At 36.6% G+C, this 21,222-nt stretch overlaps 1 pseudogene; it reads left to right on the forward strand.

Annotated features, from left to right (window-relative positions):
* Window positions 1-437: 437 nt before the first annotated feature.
* LOC141517753 (activated RNA polymerase II transcriptional coactivator p15 pseudogene) lies at window positions 438-20,925 on the forward strand (annotated as a pseudogene).
* Window positions 20,926-21,222: the final 297 nt, after the last annotated feature.

Genomic DNA, 21,222 nt, shown 5'->3' on the forward strand with positions numbered 1-21,222 from the left:
ATGGCAAACTACTCTGGTATCTCTGCCAAAAAATGCTCAAATGTAGTGGCAAAGAATCAAACATGACTGAAAGAATCCAAACAACAACAAACGTGGTCTTTGAGTTTCTTTCCAGCTGGGCAATTTTGTAATTTTGTAATGTCTATAAATCAAATGGCTAGTTTTCAGTCATTAACTTCTTTGGCTTGTCAGGTTTCTCCCAACTATGAGATTCTAGGAGATAATAATTTTTCTCATTTCTCTTTGATCTACTGTGTCTTTCACCCTGAATACCTTTGCTCATATTTTAATATACAAAAAAAGCTATATGATGCTATCGGTATGAATATCTCCTTCAAATATTCTTATATTCTCATTGAGAATGATATTTTAAGTAGTTTATTATTTTTATTTTTTAAATTTGAAGCATTTAAAAAATTAACTTTTTCCCCATCTCTCTACTCTTCCTTCATTAAGTAAAGACTAATACTTTTCTAAAATCATGTAATAAATAGTTCAATATCTATACTGTACCATAAAACAAATTCCCTTGTTAGCTATGTTCAAAATATATATATGTATCTTTCTGCAATTCAACTTCATCACCTCTGTTAAAAGGTGAATGCTCTTCATTTTCATTATTTTAGGGTAGTGATTTATAATTGCTTTGATTAACACTCTAGGGCTGCTAGATGGCACAGAGCACTCACCTTGATATCAGGACAAGAATTTGAATCCAGTCTCTGACACTTCCTAGCTGTATGACCTTGCTATCTCCAGTCATCCTGATTCACATCTGGCCACTGAACCCAGATGATTCTGGAGGAGAAAGTGAGTCTGGTGACTTAGTATAGCATTCCATCACTCAAATCCAATTCACCTGCTTGCCGTGGCATCACCTTCCTAATGTCATGGTCTTCTGTGTTCCTATAATTTTTTTTAATAAAACAATGAGGTCAAGTAATTTGCCCAAAGACATACAGTTAAGTAATTATTAAGTATCTGAGGATTTGAACTCAGGTCCCTAAGGGTCAGTGCTCTATCCAGTGCACCATCTAGCTGCCCCATTAATCATCAGATTAATATTCTAGAATAATTTAAAGTTTAGTTCTCTATTATGCTCTTATTTTATAAATCTCTCTTTTAGGACCATTAAGGCACTCATCCTTATGTCTTCAATACATCTTAGGATACCATCTTGTATTAGTTCAGACATAGTTAAGTGCAGTTTAGGTGTAAACTCAGCCCTGACACTTCACCTAATGAAGAGTCCAGTTCACCAAGGCTATTAAGGAGACCATATGTTCTAGGTTTGAATCTGAGAGGTGGAAACCAGAGGTCAGAGGGGTACAAAGGGTCAATGAAATGACCCAAGGTCAGAGCCTGCTTCTTAAAAGCAGTTCTGGAGTTGCAGACCCTGAAGGAAACCTAGCTCTGTGGAAGTAAAGGTAAGTTTTCCACTTTAGAATAATTTTTGCTTATTTTTCTCCTATCTAAGAAAAATTATGAAAGTTGCTTATTATATAGGTGAAGGAGTATGAAGCCACCAGTTTACTCAAAGAAAAGAGAAGATATTAGAGCAGAGAATCTCCCTAGAGGGCTTCAGGACTACCTAAGGACAGAATCACTCTTATTCAGATTCTAGCAAAGATGTGTTTGTTTTTAGTCCCAAATTTGGTTATAAAATGTCATTTAGTTTTGTTTTTCAATAATGAGATCATTTACTACTTAACATAAAATTAGGCTTTTGAGAGCTTTAAGATTTGCTGGACCTACCTGCAAGTCTTAAAAGATAAAATGAAGAAGTTGGTAAAAATGAAGAAGGTTCTCTCTGGCCTCTTACTGAGCTGGTGTCTGAAAGGTTATTATTGATTGTGAATCTTTGTACTTGAAGGATGAGGCCATATATACTAGGTATGGTACTAGATATGTTGAAGTTTAAAACTTATATGACAAAATTAGTCAAACATTAATGGGAAAGTGATACTCAGTGGTCCTTAAATGCTTGTTAAACATAGCAGTTTCATCCTCACTATGTAGAAAGATTTTAAGATTGTTAGGAGATTTTGAGTTTTAGGTATTTCAGAAAATATCTGAGCAGATGCTTTTTCTTTAGTCTGATTATTATCTCCAGGAGATTCTGGGTATGGATTAGACTATGGGTTTGGGGGGAAGGGGTAAAATCAGAGGAAATAACTTACTCCATGAGGATGGAAAAAAAGAGGAGGGGGAGCTTCCAAGTTCACTGCAATGGCTGATTCTGACTTTTGGTGGGTTCAGGGAAGAGAGCTTAAGTTCTTCAACCCAGATCTTTAGAGGTTTGTTGGGTCACATCTGTTCACTAATTTCCTCTCTTCTCTAGTAAAATGATGCTCTGCTTTCAGAGAAGACAAGAAGCTGAAAGTAGCCAGAGGACCCTAGGAGATAAGTAACCACAAGCAGAGAAGGCTGAGGACCTATTCTCCAACTCTTTGGGAGACTAAATTAGACTTTGTTTCTGCTCACAAACATGGCTGGGGTTCATTTTGCTAAAAGTCTCAAGGAACAGATGACCTGCCCTGTGTGCATGGACTACTTCAGTGACCCAGTGACCTTGGGCTGTGGTCACAGCTTTTGCCACCTGTGCCTCCTCAGGAAGTGGGAAGATGACCAACCCTGCCTGAGTGCAAAAGAACCTTCCAGTTGAGAGACTTTGAGTGTAATTATTGTCTAGAAAAGTTGTCCAACATAGCCAGGCACATCAAACCTTACTTGCTGAAGATCAAAGAGGAAAACACCAAATGTAGCAGACATGAGGAAGACTAAGAGCTGTACTGTGAGGAGGACCAAGTCTTCCTCTGTATATTTTGCTCAGCAACACCAGAACACAGAGGACATAAGGTTTACTTTATAGAAAAGGCTGCAGGGGATTCTAGGGTAAGTATTTCTATGGAGAAATTGCATTCCCTCATTCCCACTGCTGGTTCTTTTGAACCAATCCCTTGTGTCAATATAGCTGGGCTGGAGGCTAAGGAACTCCTGCTGAAGTGTCTGCATTACCTGTGTCTTTTCAGTCCAAGTGGTCTTCTTCAATTATGAAAGAAAGCAAGAACAATAACCACAGCAGCAGCAACAGGCACCCTATCACACCCCTCTATGATCTAATATGAGGGGGTCTTTGCTGATCTAGCATAGGGAAGAGCATAGTGTGTAAATTAATAGTGTGTTTCTTTAGGACAAGCTTCAAATGCCTTTGAATTTTTGCTGGAAAGAAATGGAAACAGTTCAAAACATGCTGACTGAAGAGAGGGACAAAGAGAATAGTTGCAAGGAAAGAGTCTTGAGTTCTTTTGAATTAGAATCAGAATCTTCAAGACACTCTGCAACAAAAAGGAGTTTAGCATAATTCCAAGTGAAAATTGACATATTCTTTTCTTGAAGTAAATGTTCATGTCAATCTTTCCTCCTAAGAATTTTCAACTATAGGAAAGGTTATCCAGGAGAAGCACTGGGTCTTGTGTTTTCCTGGAGAAATTGTGAATGAGGAAACAAATTCTGCCAACACAGATCTGCAGCATCTCCAAATTTATGATATTAGGAAGTTACCTGGCTGCAGAGGTGTTCAATTCAAGGTCAAATGGGCAGCAAGTAGCCCATAAAATTCCTGAGTTCACTTTAACCAAATTAAAATGTAATTGAGAAATATTTAACAAAAAAAGAAGTAGAATATGCAATATAACACAGAAAATGTTAATTTGAATTTTTCTATGTCAATATGCAGCCAGCAGGGATCCATTTCTATGATTTCATAGACTGCCTTAGACTATCCAAAGGTTAATGAATTTATACATGCTCTCTAGGATTATTATTATTATTATTATTATTATTATTATTATTATTATCATCATCATCATCATCATTATGTGTTAAAGGGAGAACCTGACTGTGAAGTCATCTCTTTATATACTCCATCAACAGACCTCTCAAATCAGAGAGCAATAAAGTATCGGTATGCATAAATACTTATTCATGCATAAAGTCTTATAATGAAGCAAAGTTAAGGGCTATGTTTTCTTTTGAACACTGATTGAGAAGCTTATCAGATGAAGCTACTGCCTTGTAGGACAAGAGTCATGATAGCTGAATATAGAAGGTTCCATGAATTGTTGCCAGAAGAGGAGCAGCACTATCTTGACATGCTGACCAAGCAGGAAAGTAACCATCTGAAGAAGACATGAGAAAGTGAAACCAGATTCTCTCAGCACCTTCAAAGCATTCAATAACATTACCAGAAACCTAATGTTCAGCTTCTACAGGTGGGAACTGAAAATTATCTAATATTCCAATGAATGACACTTGACTTACCCAGCTCCCTAAGATCTCTAAAGTCTAGCAAAGAATGAGCAAATAACATGAAATTAATAGCAGGATCTGGAAGCTGGTTACTTCTTACCTCATACTTGATCACCAGATTTCCAAGGGTACACTAGATAAGGAAAAGATAATTGTTTGGGGTTTGTTTTCAGGGTCTAAAAATATGACAGCTAACAAATAAAAAAGATCCACAAAAAACAAAAACAAACATATTTCCTAATTCAAAAGTCTTGGGGTGGCTGGGTGGCACAGTGGATAGAGCACCAGCCCTGGAGTCAGGAGTACCTGAGTACCGGCCTCAGACACTTACTAATTATCTAGCTGTGTGGCCTTGGACAAGCTACTTAAACCCATTGCCTTGCAAAAAAACCTAAAAAAAAAGGTCTTATATACCCATGAGCATTTTGTTTGAAGGCATATAGACTGGTATAGACTCTTCATTGGAGCTGGAGGGCTCATAAACTCTTCACAGGAGCAGTTCATGTTCCTAATAATGCTAATATATCACTAAAAAAAAATACTAAAATAGAATGCATGTGCTCTATTTCAAAAGACAAGCATCTAATTTTTATCAAACCTTAAGAGAAATGTATTAGAAATCAAACTTGAGTATATAAGCTTAAAGTCCTTGAACTTTTCACATCTGAACAATTCTCTTGATGAAAATCTCAAACAGTGAACCTAGATCAATGAAGTGCTTGGGAATCAAAGGTCAACTGTCTTTGGTACATATGATTTAGTGGTCAAAATAGACAATCATATTGCCAAAGTGCCAATGCATATGCCAACATTTACCTTCTTTCTTCTTTCTCCCTAGGTGGCAGGAGATACACTGATCGGTAAGAGTTGATTTGGGGTCCTTCTAGAGACCTAGAGGGAACTAGAGCAGCAGGAACTAGCAGCAACTGAGCTCTGAAATAATGTAGTGTTTGGATGGAGGATCTGTCTGATGGGTGGAAGGGTGGTGAGACTAGGTGCCTGTATTGCTGAAGGTAAACAAATCTTGTCTACTCTGCAGGTGTGAGTCCCTTTCAGGTAATCATCCAGAGACTGTCACTACTACACCAGAGTTCATCTTGATGGGAGAAATGCTAACACACTTCAAAGGTGAGAATCTGCGTCAATGGTACTGAATTTTTATTTCAAAGGACCTAGAACATTCCTTAATGACTTGATAAATGGAGCTTAAATGGATGAGCATCCAAGGAATCCATGTTACTTTCTCAACTCCCAGAATAGCTACCAGTCAACCAAAGGAGCCACAATATTATTATTTTACAGCAATGCAAAAACTTTTTTTCCCCCCCTACAAACTTTGCTTACAGAAAACCTGGAACAGTGGGGATCCTGAGATGTATTTGTTTGTCTATCCAGGTCTCAAGAAGTTAAACTTCTCAACCATGTTCTCTTTTTTTTCAGTGGGCATGACTCCAGATCCAGAAAGTGGCTGTCCATATCTCACTGTGTCTGATGATCTGAAGACTGTTGTACATGGAAGCCACCAGAAGACTGTAAGTTTTACATCTGACCAATTTAAAGATAGTATCATTTGGGGAGCTCAAATTTTCATATCTGGAATATACTACTGAGAGGTTGATGTAGGAGAGAGCTGGCAGTGGTCAGTTGGTATATGCAAGGAGTTATTGAATAGAGATGGCAATGTCTCCTCTGCTGAGAATGTATTCCTTCTTTCTTACATTAGGAATAGAGATCTGCACACTGTTATGACTACTCCTCCCTACTTCAAACATCAAGTCCATGCCCCTATTCATAGAGTTTGGATTTTGTTGGAATATGTTGAAGGAACCATCTCATTTTTATGATACCTTGAAGAAATCCTTCATATATTGTTTCCCTCCTTTCCCATTTTCTGTGCCAGTTCAACCCCCCTTTTCTCCTTGTCCTCCAAGAGGGGAATTGAGTGGAATTCCAATGACCCTCAGGTATTTATAATATTTATGCCTGAAATATTTCTTAGAAATTTCTTTTTTGAAGCAATTGTGATTAAAGTGACTTGCCCAAGGTCACACTAAGTATCTGAGGTCAACTTTGAACTAGGGTCCTCCTGTCTTCAAATCTGGTGTTCTATCCATGGTACCACCTAGCTGTTCCCTTCTTAAACACTCCTAACAGCTCCAAGTCTAACATGTGCCTATTCTACTCTGGATATTCTTCATAACATATGATTTTTGAAGCATTCATATTGGGTAATTGATAGGGGAACCATTATTTGTTCCTAATACTGCCTTATCAAAGAAGCATCTCCAGAAAATCAACTATGCTCCAATATAAAAACCCCCAAAGGCCATCAACTGTGCTTTGTCAAAATCTGGCATTATAGTGGGTTCAAATAATAATAAATGCATTGCTTTGAAGACATAATATGATATTGTTTTTGTATTTTTTCTCTCTAGAAACTTCACTCCACACTCCACTTGTACAAGGCTGATTTTGAGACTCAAATGACATAATCTATCTAAAGTCCTTTATAAGTGTAAAACCCAATATAAAATGATGCTAATACTTGTTATTGTTATTTGTATAAGTTGTTGGCTTTCAATAAAGATTTAACCATCACTTTGTAATCTCATTAAAAGTTGGGGGAAATGATTTATTGTCTACTATTTATTATATGAGGAGCTGCACAATGATCATGAAGAGCATGAAGAGTGCCTCAAGGAACTCAAGAGTACAGAAGTTCCAGTTGTGCCCCACCCCTTATTCAGACACATGATCAGATAAAACAAAAACTGGGTATTTGATCATGGAGGATTTGAGTACTGACTAACCACTCTTTCAGGGTACCTTTAGTGGACATGGACCGTAAGACACAGCTGTGTTAGGGTAGAATCCAGACTAAAGACCATGAGAAGCAGAGATTCAACTAGAGTATGAGCCTAAGAATTCAGGCAAAGATTGAAGTCACTATTACCACTGGCCCTTAACTTTTTTTTTAAAGTCATCAATTCATCTATGACCAAGGCATTCCTAATCCATGCTTTATGGAGACCTATTCTGAGAGGTTTTATGTGTCACATCAAATAATTTTGAGAAATTGAGTTGGTACAGGTATGGAAAGAATATTTCATTAGAGGTAGCACATTTAAACTCTGGAGAAAATCCCTTTACCAAGGTAGGTTGGTGCTTTCTATACAACTTGCAGTTTTAAGTTTCCTAGAGCACTGAGAGATTAAGTAACTTGCCCAAGGACCCATATCCAGTATTGATCTGGCTGCAGTCAGACTTGACCCAGACCTTCTTATCTTTGATTCCAGCCCCTATCCAGTATAACATGTTGCCTCTCTCATAATTCTGTGTGATGCAATAAAATTTTGTAACATCATTCTGCCATAATCTGTTCAGCTATTCCATGATCCATGGGCACATATTTTGTCATACATTTTTTCCATTCTGCAAAATTAGTAGCACTGGATAGTTTTCTTTAGATAGAAATTCTTTCTGTCTGTAACCTCCCTTATTACTAATTACCTATTATTTATTCCATAAAGAAATTTGATAGTATTTTACTTTGAAAGGCACCAAATGTAATATGAATTTTAGGTAATATTGGTCCTTATATTACACTGGCATGACCAAACCATAGACAATGAATTTTTCTCCAACCATTTATGTTTTCTTATGGAGTGTTTTGTATTTTTATTCATATTAGTCCTATAGATGATTTGATAAATATGACTACTTCTGAATCTGAATACTAAATGATAGATGAGTCTTTGACATTATATTGTATCTTCACATTGAACTTACTTATAAACATTTCTTAAAGTGTAAAGTCATAAATAATAAATGCATCCCTTATTGTTTCTATCATTTTTTGTTTTTATCTATGGCTTTACTTCAGTGTGAGCAGATTCTAGCAAGAAATTTTCTCCAAACAGGACTTCCAGCCAAGATGATGGAGAGGAGACAGGCACAGTAGTAAAATTTCCTGATCTTCCCCCATATATGATATGAAACAAACCTCTTAACAGAAATCCAATCAACAAAACCCAGAAAGAAAAGCCAGGAGGAAGAACATCTACCTCAGGATTTGTCTTCCCATAATCTTGGGTGAGTCTAGGTGCAGAGGGTGGATCAGCTGCAAATCAGGCTGATTATCTGAGGGGTTGGAGCTCCGGAAGCCTGAGGGCCCAAAAACTGGACCTGCATGATAAATAGCAGCTGAGGCTAGAGCCTGCTCGAACCAAGCGGGTGGGGGGGGGGGGGGTTGGGTAAACTAGGGAGCAGAGGCGTTGGTGGTGGTGCTGACCATCTGGAGCTTGCCAGCAGAACTGGGGGGGAGAGTTCCAGTGCAGGAGAACTGTGGACATCATCCCTGGGCTTCTCTGGTCTGGAGGAACTCTTGAGTCCAAGCCTCCATTGCAGCTGAGGGCTCTTCCCAAAACAAACACAATTATAGACCTTCTGCCCCAGGCACAGGTGTGTGAGCAGAAGAACCACCTCAGCTGACAATAGAGAGAGGTTTGACTTCACCCCAGGGTAGAGTCCACCATTGATTGAAGACAAAAGTATTGAGCAGCTTCAATCACTCCCTCCAAGCCAAGGAAGAGGGCCTCAATCAAGGTCACAGATACTCCAGAGAAAGCAACCAGCACCTCCTACTGACCAGCTGGAGAAATTACACTCAGTAAGCAAATCCTCCAGCACCCCCTACTAGCCAGCTGGAGATATTACACTCAGTAAGTAAAGCCTCTAGGGATGCCAACACCAAACCTCTGTGAACCAGCCCCTCCCCAACTCAAGGTCTTAGTAAAATGAAAAAAGGTCAGCAGAAAGGTGGATCCATAGAAAAATCCTTGGAAGGAAAAGACCCTAACCCAGAGAGACCTAGAACCTCTGAGGAGAATATGATCTGGTCTCCAGCACAGAAAGACTTCTTTGAAATAATAAGGAAGAAGTTTAAAAATCAATTGGAAAATTTGGGAAAAGAAAACCAAGAGGAGATTAACACCTTGCAACAAGAAAACAAATCATCGGTGAATACAATTGGACAAATACAAAAATGAGAATAATTCTCTCAGATCCTCAAATGGACAAATGCAAAAAGAAAATAATTCTCTCAAAACTGCAATTGGTCAAATGGAAAGCTCAAAAATAGAATTGACCAATTGGAAAAGGAGTTGCAAAAGGTAAATGAAGAAAATTCTTCTCTAAAAAAAGAATGGAGTCTATAGAAACTAATGACTTCATGAGACAGCAAGAGCCTGTTAACAAAAATCAAAAACTAGAAAAAATAGAAGAAAATGTAAAATACCTTATCAGCAAAATCACTAACATTGAGAATAGATCAAGGAGGGACAACCTGAGAATTATTGGTCTTCTTGAAAACATTGAAGAGGGAAAAAGAAAGCCTGGACTTAATATTACAGGATCTAGTGATGGAAAATTATCCTGATATAATGGAACCAGAGATCCTAAAATGAAAACAAATTTTCTCTACCCATTCTGAAAGACAATTATTTTCTCTCTAAAACTTTAGTCTTAGAACATTACCTGGGAGCAGAGGAAACTTGTAGCTATTTGCTTTACCCAGTGTCATAAAGTCAGTGTGCATGTCTTTGGCAGGAGTTGTACCTAATTGTTCCTACCCAGGAGACCAGGATTCTTTTCATTAAGCCACATCAAAATGGTCATTAAAGAAGAAAAAGAGCAAAAGAAACAGAGCTAATGGAAGAAAAAAATAAAAACATTTTAAGTATTTTGTAGGTTAAAGAGTAATTTAATAGAACCATATATATTTTATAGAGGATCATAGCAGTGAGACAATATAGCAAAACTGGAGAAGTTAAAGAATTACTAAAATGTAAATTTATACCTATGAAAATATACTTTAATACATTATAAAAAGGAAAAATAATGATAAATTTAGAATGAAAGCAAAGTTACCCAGGAAGGCAAAAAACTAATGATTTCATAAGAAGTACAGAAGAAAATCTGATAATCAGAGCAGAAATATTTTAAAAACTTGATAATTTAAAAAAACTATCAAACATTTTGGGGGTTTTTGCAAGGCAATGGGGTTAAGTGACTTGCCCAAGGTCACACAGCTAGGCAATTATTAAGTGTCTGAGGCCATATTTGAACTCAGGTCCTCCGGACTCCAGGGTTGGTGTTCTATCCACTGTACCACCCAGCTGCCCCCAAACTAATATTTTTAAAAATGTTATTTTTCAAAGTTTAAAAAAGTAGAATAAAATAATACAGTAATATAATGCAAAAAAAGAAAAATCAAACCACTCAAATAAAAACAATATAGCATTTTGAGAGAAAATTTTAAAAAATAAATTTGTGACAATTATGGGTCACAAAAAAAGTATCAAAAGATGCTTTTAAACAACTATCTAAAATTTCGGAATCTGAAAGAAATTACTCAAATATCTTGAAAGATATCTTCAAATTTGAATTCAATTAGATCATTTATGTATTCTCATAATATTTTTCCAATATAGTTTGAATTTGCAATGGAGAATACCATCTGTATCCAGAGAAAGAACTGTAGAGTTTGAACAAAGACCAAGGACTATTACCTTTAATTTAGGAAAAAAACTGATATCTTATTGTCTGATCTTGCTATCTCTTATACTTTATGTTTCTTCCTTAAGGATATGATTTCTCTCTCATCACATTCAATTTGGATCAATGTATACCATAGAAACAATGTAAAGACTGACAAATTGCCTTCTGTGGGGGGTGGGGGAGGGAAGTAAGATTAGGGGGAAAATTATAAAACTCAAAATAAATAAAATATTTATTAAAAAAAAAAAAGAAAGCATTGTTCTCATGTATACTAAAATCCTCTTGAAGCACATGATCTATTTGAAAACAATTTAAAGCATATATCTTATACCAAGAGCATGTACAATTTGATACTAGGAAACAGTTTTCCAAATAATCTCAAGACAAACACAAGAATGTCTCCTTTCTCTGCTCATATTTATTCTACTATCTCTCATAAACCCTAAGGAAGGCAGGAAAATGTGGGAAAAAAATATATACAAAGAATGAGAACCAAGTGACAATTTTATCACTAAATTTGAGGGAGAAGATCTCTGATAACTTCTCATTTTGTTGTTTCCAATGAATGAGCATTCTCTGCAACCAGGGGCTGACAGTGACAGAAGGAGAAAGTGGAGAAGTTGCAGGGGACTTGAAGAAATCAATAAATCATATGTGGAGATGCCATTTTTTTTTTCAGTAATCTCCTTGGCTGTCTTTCTCTAGTTCACATCTTTCACAGACTCTTTCAAGCAGCTGTTTCTACTCATATCTGTTTCCCTTCCTCCTTATTTGTCAGTCCTTTGGAATCTAGCTTTTGGCCTCATCCCTCGTGTGAAATTGCTCTCTCCAAAGATACTGTTGTTTTTTTGTCATACATATCTGATAATATTTTAACATTAAACACATAGTATGTAATACAAATTTTCAAGCAATATTATTTGCAGTTAAAATAGTATCTGTATTAGAAGGAAAAGTTTAGAGAGCACATATATCAAAAAGAAAATCTCATATCTTAGAATTCCTGGAAATCAAAAAAGATCCCATTTGGGGGGTATTTAAGAAATTCTCTTCAGATATGGTGAGCCTTCATCAGTCTCCCCTTGATTTCTTATGTGGTTACAGCTGTCAGCTCATCTGGGGTTACTGACACGGCAGGGATAGGATGAGAAGACCCAAATCCTTCAGCTCTTTGAAATTCCAAAGGGACTCCTCTGGACAAAGGATTGGGAGGTATGCAACAGAAGATCCCTCAACCACTACAATAAGAAGTGTGCTGAAAATAAGGTTTGATCCTGTAGTTTGAATTAATAATTTCGCAACTTGTTTCATAATTCATAAAGGAACTCTATAAAGTATGATCAAGTTTTTTGTATCCTATCATAATAACATCATCTTACCTGAAAATGCTCTCCACAGAGGGCTATTCAAATCTCCCCCCCCCCCCCAAAAAAGGGGATCCAATCTGATTCTAAAGAAAGTGAATGGGAAGCTGTAGATTATGAGTTGTGTGATAATCAAAGTGGACTATTCACATCAGGGCAGTATTGACTAAACAACATATTGGAATTCTTGCAAAGACTTCCTCAAACATCCATGGTAATTATTAAAATCAAACAAAGAGAGGAGAAGTTATAGAGTATGTTAGTGTAGATTAACTGATATTTGGGTTTTACTCTGTTCATCACCAGATTCCAGTGATTTGGATTCCAGGCAATTCGGTGCCATATTAGTGTTTTTTTAAACTAGAATTCCAGGCATCCTAAGCCTTGTACAGGTCAATGTTGTCATGTCCCAATCGATGTGTTTTCTTTTGACTTATATTAATCTTGTTTTCCATTATTCATAGCTTTCAATGATAGGAAATTATTATTATTATTATTATTATTATTATTATTATTATTATTATTAACATTATATTCCCTATTAGAAATGTCTGCTAGGAAACACATTATTCATGAGCTTTACTGCTTGAGACTTTTGCTAAGAAACTCAAATCATGACTTTTTACTGCTTAAGGGGTATATATTGCCATGACTTTATCCACCAAACTTATCAATTTAAATCAAGAATCTCTTTCTCAGGTCTTGATCTTTTAGAAGAAGATAAAATTCATGATCTAAATCAAAGGTCTAATTAAAAATTCAAAAGAGATAATGGCTGTAAATGCGTAAATTTGTAAATTTCTATATTATATCAGGAACTACTATTTTCTGAACATATACAAAATGCATACATTATATTATCTAAGATGTATTATACAAATGTATAAATTTCTACTTTATATCAGGAACTACTATTTTCTGAACATCACATTTTGTTTAGCATCACATTGATTTATATTCATGTCCCTTTAGTAGTGTGCTTAAGAACAGTTCTCATTTTCTTTCCTTAATACAAAAATCTTTTAAGTAAAGAGTATTTTTCTTTGCTTTTATTTTAATTTTTTAAATTTAATAGTATTTTCTCTCTTTTTCCAATTACACGTAAAGATAATCTTCAATATTCATTTTTGAAAGATTTTTAGTTTCAAATTTTTCTCCCTTCCTCCTTCTTTTCTCCCCTCCCCAAGATGGCAAGCAATCTTATAAAGGTTATACAAGTGCAGTCTTGTAAGACATATTTCCACATTAGTCGTGTTATAAAAGAACAAACAAAACAAAACAAAAAAGAAAAAACCCCAAAAAGCAAAAATAGTGTTTCAATCTGCATTCAGACCCCAACAATTCTTTCTTTGGATGTGGATAACATTTCCATCCCTTGTCTTTTGGAATTGTCTTGGTTCATTAAATTACTGAGAAGAGCTAAGTCAATCATAGTTGCCCATGGCATTGTTTCTGTTATTGTGCATAATATTCTCCTGGTTCTCACTTCACTCAACATCAGTTCTTGGAAGTCTTTTTGTAAGGGTTTTTCTGAAATGCTCATCTCAGTAAAGAGTATTTTAAAAGTATTTACTGAAGTGAACTCCTTGAGCTGTAAAGCTTTTGCCTTGCAAACTCAGTCCCAGGTATGAATACAGCTATGATAATTTAAAAACAGACCCTGAAGCTCCAATGTATGAAGCAGATAGGATAGCACCTATCATCCTGTGTGAATCTAGAGAGGTAAAGACTGTGGCTCTGAGGAATATAAAAGGGACCTATCATTAACTTCAGGATCAGATTTTGACTTTGGGGAGCTGATATCTGGATCTACTGATCACAGAAAGAAAGGTAAATATTTCTTCTGGAAATATTTTGGAATAATGTCACTACTTCTTCAGAGAAGATATGAAACTGAAGAAAAAAGAAGAAATGTCACCAGGTACATGTTCAATTTATTACAATCACTCTTGTTGCCATAAATTTGAACAAAAAGGAATGTCTTAACAATTAAACTGAAATACAAGATACTTTCAGCACAATATTTTAACATCTGAGCTATTGTCATGATGGGATTTCTCCCTCTATGATGACCCTTCTTCCCTGAGACATGTGGGAAATGGGAAATATTTTATGATTCTTAACCCAAAGGACAGCCACTGGATCTTTTCTGATGAAGAGACTTAGATCTTTTTCATTTTCACTAGGATAATCTGTCAAATGAACTTTTCTTTTGGAATTTTTGTCCTGACTTTTTCTTCCATTTCAATAAAAAAAATCCCATTTCCTGAATCAGCCCTTGCTATGAGCATAGCAAGAGACCATGTCAGGAATTTCTGGTCCCCAGTGCATATTAAAATCATTAACCTGTCTCTTTTTTTCCCCCCTGGTGGCAGGAGACACATTTAGGAGGTAAGATTTTCTTTTGGAAAGCATGAGTCTTGTGAGAAGGCAGGGGTCATAAAAAGGAAGCTTGGAACAAGGGCTGATTAAGTAGGAAAAAACCTGTCTTAGGGAAAGGAAGGTGCCAAGATCCATGGAAGGCCTCTGCTAATCACTGATAGTAAATGATTATGTTATTTTTTCAGAGCTAATTCACTTCTGAGTGAGCATCCAAAGTCTGCCAGGAATCCACTAACCATCACTGGGCTGTTTGAAATGATGAATAAAATCAGAGGTAAGTTCATTGGTGCCATCAAACCCCCATATTGATGTGGTTTAATCTATGGGGATTAAGGTGAATGAACAGAGAGACCTAGACACTTTTTTCAATCCAGGAACTAATTGCAAGGTGACACAGAGGGGACCGGGATCAATTCTTTGTCAGGATGGAGTGATTATTGATAAAAAAAAATCTGCTCTGTATATCCTGATGCTTTTTATTGGATGCTAAGTCAGACCAAGCCAGAAACTTAGGTAGAGAGTAACATGTATAGTTTCTACACATCCTTTGTGCTGGAGGGTGGGAATAGAGTATATACAATTTTGAAAACTAGACCATTGTCCCCAATTACTGGTCCTGGCAGATTTTTTCCCTCCCTACCTTTCATTGGACAGATTAGAGGATACTATACGAACCTGTAGATTTATTCATATTTTGAGGCCTAATCCTTTACCTTCTTATCAATGATTTTTGTAGTGAATGTGACCCTGGATCCTGAAAGTGCCTCTCTCTATCTCATTGTATCTAATGATTTGAAGATGGTCAGAAACAGAGGATGCTAGCAAAATGCACCTGTCATCCCAGAACAATCTGAAGATGAAATCATCTGGGGACTCAAGTCTTTACCTCTGGCATTCACTCCTGGGAGGTGGATGTGGGATATAGTCAACAGTGGACAGTTGGTGTGTGTAAAGAGTCACTGAGCAGGAATTATAGTGTCCCATTCTCTCCTGGGGATGCATTTCTGATTACATATATATACAAAATCTGGATATTTACACTGTGATCAGCGATTGCTCCTACACACCACAACAGTCAGTGTACCCCATCCGCAGGGTAGGAATTTTACTAAATTATGAGGAAGATATGATTTCTTTTTATGATGCCCTGGAGAGAGGTTTTATATTGAGTTTCCCACAATTCTCCTTCTTTGAACCTCTGCAACCAGTATTTTCTCCCTTCCAATGACCATTACATCATAATACATTTGTATCTGATGTCTCATCTATTCCAGATACTTTCTAGCTCCAAACTCTCAACCATGTTCATGATGGGCAATATAAAAGCATTTTTCCTTAGAGATTGAAAGTCATCCAACATCCATCATTTGAGATCAAATCTAACTGAACAAATACAAAAGAAGATTTTTCAAAAAGGTCACAATTCTCAAAAATTAAAAAAAAAAGAATACTGTGAGTCCTATTTAGGGCTTCTTTAATATCTGGTATCATTCTGTGTCCAAGCTTCAACCCAACTTCTTTGTGTCTATTTTGCTGTAGACTAAGAGCCATTTTTCAGTTACAGCTAACTCTTTATGACCCAATTTGGAATTTTCCTGGCAAAGATACTGTAGTAGCTTTTCATTTCCTTTTCCAGCTCATTTTACAGATGAGGAAACAGACAAACAGGGTTAAGTGACTTGTCCAAGGTCATACAGCGAGTAAGTTTCTGAGTACAGATTTGAACTCATGAAGATGAGCGTTCTTGCCTCCAGACCTGGCACTCTATGCATTGTACCTCCAAGCTGCAGCACAAGCTAATTTACTCAACTCATAATTTTCTCACTCCAGGATGGTGTCTTATTATGCTCATAATGCTTACTTATAGGGTGAATGTGTAGATTGAAAGAGGTAAATATAAATAAATAAACATTTTTTAAATAGTGAAGCCTAAGATGAAAGATATTCTTTCACTATTATTTATCAAACCTTCCATGAAAATGCATTCTCGACCATCAAAAATAATTTAAGATCATTGCTTTGTTCCCCATCAAAAGCTACAAATGAATTATTCTTGTTGTCTTTTGTCTCTATCAGTCAGGGGCTACGTGATAATTTTAGTAGAGCTATAGTAGAGAGAGAATGGAGGTTGTAACTGTAGTCCTCTCTCTCATTTAGACACATGGGAAGAGAAAGAGTTGGGTCTTTGATTAAGAAGTACTAGAGCAATGAACGCCCTATTTTTGGAAGATGCTTCATATTGATATTATGATATATGATATTTTATACATATATATATATATATATATATATATATATATATAGAGAGAGAGAGAGAGAGAGAGAGAGAGAGAGAGAGAGAGAAAGAGGAGAGAGAGAGTGAGAGAGAGCCCTTGGGGGACATTGCCCATAGGACCTATCTCTATCTCAATATTCACACAGGTCAGTCTTCAGTAATGGTCTCCAAACTTTGGAGTACCCCTTACATTTACCCTCTAGATCAAAGACTCATTCTCTCAGGGGAAAGGTTAATGGTAACTCATTCTCCAATGTATTCTCACACACTCAACCCATATTCTCAGCACATGGTAATGAAAGGCTTTGTGTTAAACCATGTTAGATAAGACTGAAGGACAGATTTGGGACAAATAGTTAGGATTTGTCCAACTGGAACCCTGGTACTCTCTAAGGGAACTTAATACAATGAAAATATAAGATTGCCACCTTGAGAGAGATTCTCAATCTTCATTTAAACCCAGATATCATTGGGTGTGGTGATAGGTTGCTTCAGTCCCTTGTCATTGCAGAGGCAGATTCTGTATGTATTGAATTAGGGAGTATTTGAGGTGCAGGGGCTAAAAGTTGATCAGGTAACCTCACTAAGATAAGGACCCCCTTTGGGGGGATGGGCACATGAGTTGCCTATGGAAGGGTATATTGGTCCACAGCAAAAATGGAATAGGTCAAATCTTCCCTGATATGCAATGAGGTCAGTCCTGGGAGTAGTTAATAGACTTTCCAGTCTGTGAAAGAGAGGGAGAACAAGTTTCCAGAAGAAAGAGAAACAAATCACAACCTAGTTATAGTGTCAATAAGAATGTGGTACAATGTTGTCTCCATCAACCCTAGACCTTCAATCAGTCCTTTCAAAAAGCCTTCAGAGGCAGCTAGGGATGCAGCAGATAGAATACCAGCCCTGAGGTCAGGAGGATCTCAGTTCAAATCCAGCCTCAGATACTTTGTCCTGAGCCCTTTTCTCTTATTTTATTTCAGTAAGTACTACAGTGTCAAATATTTTCTCCTGTAGATGATTCAGGGTAAGGGGAAAAATAAAACCCATAATTATTTTGCAACATCTAAATTGACTAACACCTGGTGGCCTAAGAGTGGACAATAAAGAGAAATAGTACATTAGCAAACTACTAAAGGATGTGATAAAGCAGATGGTCCCATCCTCTATTGTAACAACTACTTGCTGTCCTTGGATAAGAGACCCTGCAGTTTAGCCGAGGAGTGTCTTCACAATTGTAAAATTATTTTGTTTCTTCTTTTCTCCAGCCTTTGAATAGGGAATGTCTTTGTAATCTTTCCATTTGCATTCACAATCCTATTCTTTTTCACCTTGACTGATTCCTCTTTTCTCAACCAAACCTTCTTCTATGTAATACTCTATTTTTCTATCCTGAATTTCTAAGGGATACTTCTGATGGAAAGCATTTGGGACTGAAAGATCATTAAAAACAAATTTATACTCCAAGAATCTAAATATACTACCAGTGAAAATGAATGCCATGCTAATAAATCTCTACATTTATTTTGGACTCCTAAATTTGACTTAGGTCATTTTATCCATTTTTGTGGTTTCAATTTTCATCTTAACAAAGACTCCAAAATTAGTTTTATCAAACCAAAATATTCTCACAAGGGATTCATAATTATAGCTTCAACTTCCTTTTCAGTAGTCACTGAGGCAACCCAAAAGCACCTCAGATAAAAGCATCGGGGTATTTCAATTCATCATTTTCCTCCACAGATTTGAACATCTATTTAATATGCCTATTTGTATTATGAATCTGTACCTTGGAGCAGCTAGGTGGTACAGTGGATAGAGCACTGGCCCTGGAGTCAGGAGGACCTGGGTTCAAAACTGACCTCAGACACTCAATAATTACTTAGCTGTGTGACCTAGGGCAAGTCACTTAATCCCATTGCCTACCAAAAAAAAAAATGAAACTGTATCTTAGGTTTTGATATTTAAAGCTGATATATTGAAATATTTAATATCTTATTCATATGATTGCTTTAATTTGTTTAAAAGATAATTATTAGAAAGTAGTTCTGGATATATAAATTTCCAAAGACTATCAGGAACTACTATTTGCACATATCCTAGTCTAACTACCATCACATGGATTTGTGGGCATGTCTTATTCTCCTTATAAGAACACTTTAAAACAGCTCTAGGGAGCAGAGTGGATAGAGGATGGTCCCTGGAGTCAGGAAGACCTGAGGTCAAATCCAACTTCAGACACTTGATAATTACTTAGCTGTGGGATCTTGGGCAAATCACTTAGCCCCATTACCTTGCCAAAAAACCCAAAAAACCCCAAATAGCTCAAATTCTGGAATCTGGAGGTTCTATGTATATAGTAAGCTTTTAAAGTGGTTGTTATATGAAATGATTACCTCCAATACTCCAGCCCAGTTGTGAAATGTGTCTGGAATGTAGATATTGAGCAGAGCTCTTGTCATTATGGTGAGAAATCAGCAAATTCCTATTCTTTAGATGTGAATCCAGAGAGATATTAGGGACTCAGAATTTCATAAAAAGGTCAGGGTCAGGGCCTTAGCCTTATTCTTGTGGGCTTATATCTAGAGGTGCAAACTCTAAAGAAAGTTCTTAGAAGTAAGTAAACTTTCTACTCTAGAATATTACTTTTCCTTTTTTTTTTTCATTTTTAATGAAGATAAGGAAATAAGAGTCATTAACTCCTGTACAGAAAGGTCATGGACCTTGCTTCAAGGTGAGGGACCCTTTGCTCTAACAGAAAAAGGGAAAAGGAGAGAAGAGTTACTGCAGTAATTTAGACTTCTCCAAGGATGGGGTAAAAAATTTCTATTTGGAATATAGAAAAGATAAAGCTTATTTCTGGCTCCATACTTCAGTTTTTAAAAATATGCTTCTTTTTATCATTAATGAGCAACTCCAACATTTAACTTAAAAACTGATTTTAAATAAAATTTGGAATCTCAGGGCAACTAGGTGGCACAATAGATAAGAGCACTGGCCCTGGAGCAGGAGGACTGAATTCAAATCCAGCCTCAGACCCTTAATAATTACTTTGCTGTGTGACCTTGGGCACATGACTTAACCTATTGCCTTGCAAAAATCCCCCCCCCAAAAAAAGATTTAGACTCTACTTTAGTGAATTATTGGCCTTCATGTACTCAATATAAAATCAAGGATTTATATCTGATCATCCCTCAACCTCCTTCTCAAAGTAACTTCTGTGAGCCCATGATCCACAAAATTTTGCACTTGAAAAGCAAGGATAAATTAGGATGTTTAAGAAGTGAAGGTTTCAATTGCCTTCCTAAGTTTGATCTAAATCTTAAGAAATATTTGATGCCAAATATTCATCAAATGTTTTTCATCTATTATGTTTGTTGACTACTTGATATTTAGAAATGATTCCTGAGATTAGGAGAGTTTGAGCTTTTTGAAATAAAATTTGCCTGGCAGAAGTCTCCTTTTTATTTCTGATTAATGACTTCCAAGAGAATGTAGAAAGAACTCCCGAGCGGGGAGCGCAAGGCTGCAGGAGAGGAGCAACCACCCCGGATATCTTGCACATTTCAGAGTGCCAGGCCTGGCTGGCAGGAATACCTGAGTTCAGCTCCAGCCTGAGTCATTAGCTTTGTAACTCTAGAATGCCCAAATCAAAGGAACTTGTTTCTTCAAGCTCATCTGGGAGTGATTCTGACAGCGAAATTGACAAAAAGGCAAAGAGAGAAAAAAGCAAGCTCTTCCAGAAAAACCCATAAAGAAGCAAAAGACAGGAGAAAGTTCTAAAGCACCAGCTTCATCCAAGCAAAACAGCAGCAGCCAAGATGATGATGTATTCCAGATTGGAAAAAATGAGATATGTCAGTGTTCGGGACTTTAAAGGAAAAGTCCTAATTGATATTAGAGAATACTGGATGGATCAGGAAGGTGAAATGAAACCTGATAGAAAAGGTATTTCTTTAAATCCAGAGCAGTGGAGCCAGCTGAAGGAACAGATTTCTGATACTGATGATGCAGTAAGAAAACCGTAAAATCAGAGCCATGTGAAAAACCTGTACTGTTTTAGTTGTTTTAATCAGTCTTTTTACTTTGGCTTTTGTTTTCTAAACTTTGTTTTCCAAGCTATTGTATAGCTGGATTGCAAAACAATTTGTAAGATGAATCCTTTTTTTCAAATGTGCATTAAAAGTGTGTTCTGAGTGAGAATGTAGAAAGAACAGTGCCAAAGTGTGTAGGAGGGAGGAGTGGTTAAGTGGAGTCAAACAATAGAAGACAGATTGGCTACTATAAATGATAGACTAAGATGAAGAGTTTCTGTTTTAGGATGACTTCCTGAGCCTT

This window comes from Macrotis lagotis, chromosome 3 (assembly GCF_037893015.1).
Source record: "Macrotis lagotis isolate mMagLag1 chromosome 3, bilby.v1.9.chrom.fasta, whole genome shotgun sequence".
Taxonomy (NCBI): domain Eukaryota; kingdom Metazoa; phylum Chordata; class Mammalia; order Peramelemorphia; family Peramelidae; genus Macrotis; species Macrotis lagotis.